The 5,368-nt window shown below is 37.6% G+C and overlaps 1 long non-coding RNA gene across 3 annotated transcripts; it reads right to left on the bottom strand.

The window, feature by feature from the left end:
• Positions 1-426: 426 nt before the first annotated feature.
• Positions 427-3,998, bottom strand: LOC121984195. Of its 3 annotated transcripts, XR_006112816.1 has the most exons (5): positions 3,966-3,998; positions 3,715-3,827; positions 2,360-3,086; positions 2,086-2,219; positions 855-1,264 (listed from the first exon to the last, which is right to left on the bottom strand). It is a non-coding gene; the product is annotated as an uncharacterized LOC121984195 (long non-coding RNA). The 3 variants fall into 3 exon arrangements; XR_006112818.1 differs by lacking the exons at positions 2,360-3,086; positions 3,715-3,827; positions 3,966-3,998 and adding exons at positions 427-529; positions 720-809 and having other exon boundaries at positions 1,204-1,264; positions 2,086-2,306; XR_006112817.1 differs by lacking the exons at positions 855-1,264; positions 2,360-3,086; positions 3,715-3,827; positions 3,966-3,998 and adding exons at positions 427-529; positions 720-809 and having other exon boundaries at positions 2,086-2,306.
• Between the last annotated feature and the right edge of the window lie 1,370 nt (positions 3,999-5,368).

Raw genomic sequence — 5,368 nt, 5'->3', positions numbered from 1 at the left:
ACAGATTTGATTTTAAAACCGATAATAACAAAAAAAAATACACAAATATTCACAAATTGTACAAATATTATTCATTCAATAATATCCATAAAATACACAAATATTCACAAATTATATAAATAATCTTCTTACAACAATATCCATAAAATAGCCAAACATTCTTTTTACATCAAAAGCTAGCTAATAGATATCAAAATCAAGGTAGAACATTCTTTTAACACATCAAGGTAGAACCGCACTTCAAATGTAATCTAGCATGCATTCAGCCCACTCGAACTGCACTTCATCAATTTCAACTCTGGAGTACTTGAGTTTGTAAACTGTAAAAACACATAAATCCACCATATGTCAAATAACTAAAATAAATGTGTACATGTAGCAAATAAAAAATATAAGATCACAAGTGCTTGTCATAAACATGCTTACCAGCGTGTTGAAACCTATTCTGTGAATGGTGGCTTCGAATGAACTTCACGAGCAAGGCCAAAATTTGCTATCTTCACAAAGTCCTTGGTTACCAATAAGTTCTCTGCAAAGGTCATAATCTAGTTTAATAGAATGCTAACTTCACCAGAATAATTATAGGTGCATAAATCACATTTAACAAAAAAAATGCTAATCCTAGATAACAACGTTGTAGGAATAGATATGTTAAGAGCACACAAATGAATCTTTATAGGGATATTTGGTTAAAAGCGGAACTAAAGAGGTACACCTACCTCCCATGTCAATAAGTCACTTCCTCGAGTTGGATATGGCTTTTGCAAATCTAGCTCCATATAGAAGGTGTAGAGTTTGATATCTTGAAGCTGCAAATCAAATCAGAAGTAGGATTAGCGTGGTAAGAAAGACATTGAAAATCACATTAATAGACACATATTGGCCATGAGAACCCTTGTTCTTGTCATTGAAATAAGGTGACTAGGAATAAAATAGGCACTAGGAATGACTAAAAATAAGTACAACTAAAATTCATAATTAGGATATCACTAGGAATGACAGTAGTGAAATAGTCTCCTTTCCGATGCCAATCAATTTTTGTCACAACCTGCAAAGCAAAAGAATGAATAATAGAAAGGTAGTGGCAAAGAACATTATAAAACTAAAATTATTAATAGGTTGCAGCTTAGGAACACACGCAATATAATTAAAGAAGGAATCAAATATAAAACTGCTTTATTGCATAAATTCCTCAAGCCGAACCTTATTTTCTCCCCCATTTTCTTTGGCTTCATTTTAGAACACTTGCCGTGCCAATCACAACCTTCCGCAATGATCCAATGTTTAGAAAATCTTAAAATATCATCTTAAGCATGTTTTCTTAGGCTTCATTTTAGACCTGTCTTTTGTCGGCCTACTAGCAATGATCTTTAGCAAAAACAATAAACTGACTGCAAGCTGTGCACCTAATCTCATTATATGATAATGCAACAATCAAGTTGGAAAAAATTATACTAGATGCCATATCTGTATGACAAAACATTTCAAAGATATTTTTGTAAATCCATTTAGGTACATCAGTACATATTTGCTTTCATCCACATACTGAAATGTAAAAAGGATGAAGCAAAGCTGTCAACCTTTGGTCATATTGTTTGTTCTTATAACTGAATTGTAAAGATCAAACTTGTTAACAGATAGTGGAGGGAAGAAAGTGAAGAAAGCTTGTAGAAGCTACAACCAAATTCAGCTACAACACACACAGAAACATCAAACAATGAACAGGACAACTGGGAAAATTCCACACAGAAACATCAGTATAAAGAATAGGTCACAACTCCAACATCTAAGACAGCATCATCTATGGAAACATGATACTAGTGGAGTTGAAACTTACAGGATAGAAAATTCAACAAAAAAAATAAAACAAAGCCATCATGTGTCTCAAAGTCAAGGTTCAACATCATAAGAAATATGCATACCAAACTTATAAGTCATTGATAAAATTAATTCTTGACAATAAGGATACTAGTTGGTGCTTACAGGTAAGGGGTTTACGGAAATGAATTGGTCAAAAAAGAATAAATTATCAAGCAAAGAACATGAACTTGCTACCGTAGTCATGTAGGATCAGCAAGTACTCACGTATCTTGACTCGAGGAGATTCTTCAAAGTTTCCTGGAGAATCTATCATTAGTGGCAATACAGTTTAATGACAGAATCTGCTCCAGCTGTGAATAGCCATGGCTGCCTCGGATGAAATTTACAATCTAAAACACCTGTTCAATTAATAAGTTAATGTTAGGTCTAAGATAGGCAGGAATTGCAATTTTTATTTGAGTTAGAAAGCCATAGTTTCTTAATCTAGACGCGGTAAATGAAAAACAAGGAAAACAACAAAGTTTGCAACACAACTGACCTCTGTCATTAAACTGAGAGAATTTGGTATGCCTAAACTTTTCAGGGCACTTTAGGTTTCATCCTGATTCCAGCCTCAAAGGCTAGGTAACTAGGTATAATGTCATGATTTTTATATATTTCCAATTTGTCAGTGTGTATTAGAAAAAAGAAAGAAACAAAACTGAGATATAAAATAGGCACTAGGAATGACTAAAAATAAGTACAACTAAAATTCATAATTAGGATATCACTAGGAACGACAGTAGTGAAATAGTCTCCTTTCCGATGCCAATCAATTTTTGTCACAACCTGCAAAGCAAAAGAATGAATAATAGAAAGGTAGTGGCAAATACTCTACCAATTAAAATAAAGTAATCCAAAGGATTAAGTCTATGTCCAGAAACAATTAAGGTAATTTGATGTGCCTATATTGAAATTAATTACTATACAGATACATATGTACTCTGAAGGGGGGATACACAGTGAATATAGCTCACCTTGCAATTCTTTAATCGGATGCAATCATATTTATCATCTCGAACCCATCTCACTGATGGAGTGGTATTTCCTAAAGCACAGAATCGAGTGCCAACTGATCTGAACATAAACTAAAATAATATTATGAGTAAAAACACTTACCCTCATCCTCCTCTAGTTTTGATTCCTCCACATGAAGCAACTCCTTGACCCTTGCTTGATTCTCTGCACTTCCCAATCCAATATCTAAAATAAGCACATCGCATCCTCTGAAACAATGTGTAAATGTATGTCAGAAAGAAGCAGGGTGGAATTAGGCATCGAAAACTGAATTAAAAAAAAACCCTAGAGGGTGGAAATTAAATTACAAAAACCTGGAGGAAATGAACATACAAAAGAAACGCTAACCATAGGTACGGCTCCCTTCTTTTAACATAACCATATTAAATTTATATTCTAACCTAAACCATCCAATATCTAAATTCCCATTAGATCTTCAAGGTTACAATCTTCCATAATCGCCTAACATGAAACCTAAATGTCACTGAAACCATTTCAGATTCAGGTTAATCTTTATTTACAACATTCAATTACCCAATATAACAACTCTTATCCTTGTTAACTAGTAACACATCATACCCTTAACCTCCAACACCAGAACAAACAAATTCTTATTGACTCTGCCGTGGATCCAGCTCAAAACACACAGGATTCATTAGGTAACATCTACTGCAACTAATGATCGCACAAGGGTAAGGAACAAGAACTAAACCGTACCTCAATCCCCTACAAACAAAACATTACATAGTGCATCTTCACTAGCCGGATCAAGAAGAAAGAATAACAAGAAGTCATCAAAACAACCTGTTAACAACAACAACAGATCGACCTCATTACCTCTGCACCCTTCAATCACCGGAGACGATCACTGATACGAAGAAGAGATTGATCCAACAGAGCTGTGGTGGCCGGGACCAAAATACAAGTCTCTGCTTCCCAGAAAGAACCACCTGAATCAACACTAGAAAGGATCAAGGTTCGAATTCACAACCAAAACCAAACCCTTACCTCCAAGATCGAAGTTAGGGCAACGACTTGTTCTTGCCGACGAACAGGGACAGAGATCGGGAAGGAACAATGGTTGTTACCTCCTCCAAACAATCGATGCTGGCCTGATCCAATGCCGATGCCCTTGGTTCCCTCCCGACAGCCGGCGAAATCCACCGATCGAGATCCGTCGCCGTTGTTCACCGAGATCAGAGAAAGGAGGAAGGGATCGGGGAGAAAGAAGGTTCGGCTGTAACTAACCTCTCTTCCTCTCAATGCTCCAAGGTCCGCTCTTCGCCGGCGCCACCGAGAGAAGAAGAAATCGCCGGTCTCGGTCGCGTGAAGTCCGAAGTCGCGAGAAGGAGAAAGTCGGGGGAAAAGAAAAGGCTTCGGCGCTTTATAGAGAGGTTAACCCCAAACCCCATCCTCAACCTTTAGCAATCAGACGATCAAGAAGAATGAAAAGAGGAAGCGAGAGGTTTTGACCGTGTACCCAGCGAGCGAAGAGGCCGAGAAGGAGAAAATGAAGCACAGAGAGCCTTTATGCCTGCAATTTTAGGGTTTTAACAGGCAGACGTACTTCGTTATTCTTATACTGCACTCAATCTCTCTGCTTCAGAAGAAGGAGACCCCTTTACACAAGATCAGAGATCTCGGTGTTGTTCTCTCTTCCTTCGGATTCCCTCATGTTGCCGACCAACCGTGCCATGGTGGTCGTGGGCGTCCTCTAGCTGTTCGGATCTTGTCGGCCCCTACCTTAGCCGGGAAGAGCGAAGAGAGGAAGGAGGAGGAGGAGGAAGAGAGGATCGGACGAGGAGGCAGAATGGAACGATTTATACTGCGATTTTGCTTAGGATCGAAGCAGGTGGTTTTGATCCTAAGGGGCGTCGATCCAGGAAGGGGAAGAGATCCAGGAAAGGGAAGAGGGAGATGAGGCTGAGAGAGATGGTTGGAGGTTTAGGTTTAGGTTTAGGCTGAGAGAAGGGGCGCGATATTGGTTTAGGTTTGGAGGGAACTTTGTGAAGTGTTATAAATTTTGGCTGGTGGAAAAATTAAATTATTTTTTTTTGGTTCATTAACATCGGGTTTTAAAAACCGCTGTTAAAACCAATGTCTATTAACAAAAAAAAAGGCGCTCATAGACATCGGCTAAAAAATCGATGTCTATGAGCGAAAATCTTCGCTTATAGACACCGATTTTTGAAAAAACCGGTGTAAAATACTCAAAGACATCGGTTTTTGCTTAAAACTATTGTTGTTCCACCGATGTCTATGAGGCTTTTTCTTGTAGTGTTTGTACGTGATCTGAACCTTTCCTATCTACCACGTGTTCTTTTAAGTTAAATTTGTATCTCCTGCGGAACTTAACACGTTTGATTCCAAGTTTAACTTATATGTTCTTTTAGGTTTAGATTTGGATCTCCTGCGGAACTTAACACGTTTGATCCAAATCACCTCGGTTATAAATTCAATTAAATATTAGTTTCCAAAATTGGCTTCCAGT

Source organism: Zingiber officinale, chromosome 5B (genome assembly GCF_018446385.1).
Source record: "Zingiber officinale cultivar Zhangliang chromosome 5B, Zo_v1.1, whole genome shotgun sequence".
NCBI classification, from domain to species: domain Eukaryota; kingdom Viridiplantae; phylum Streptophyta; class Magnoliopsida; order Zingiberales; family Zingiberaceae; genus Zingiber; species Zingiber officinale.
Note: the sequence above shows the minus strand (reverse complement) of the source record. Positions and strands in the feature narration are given on the sequence as shown.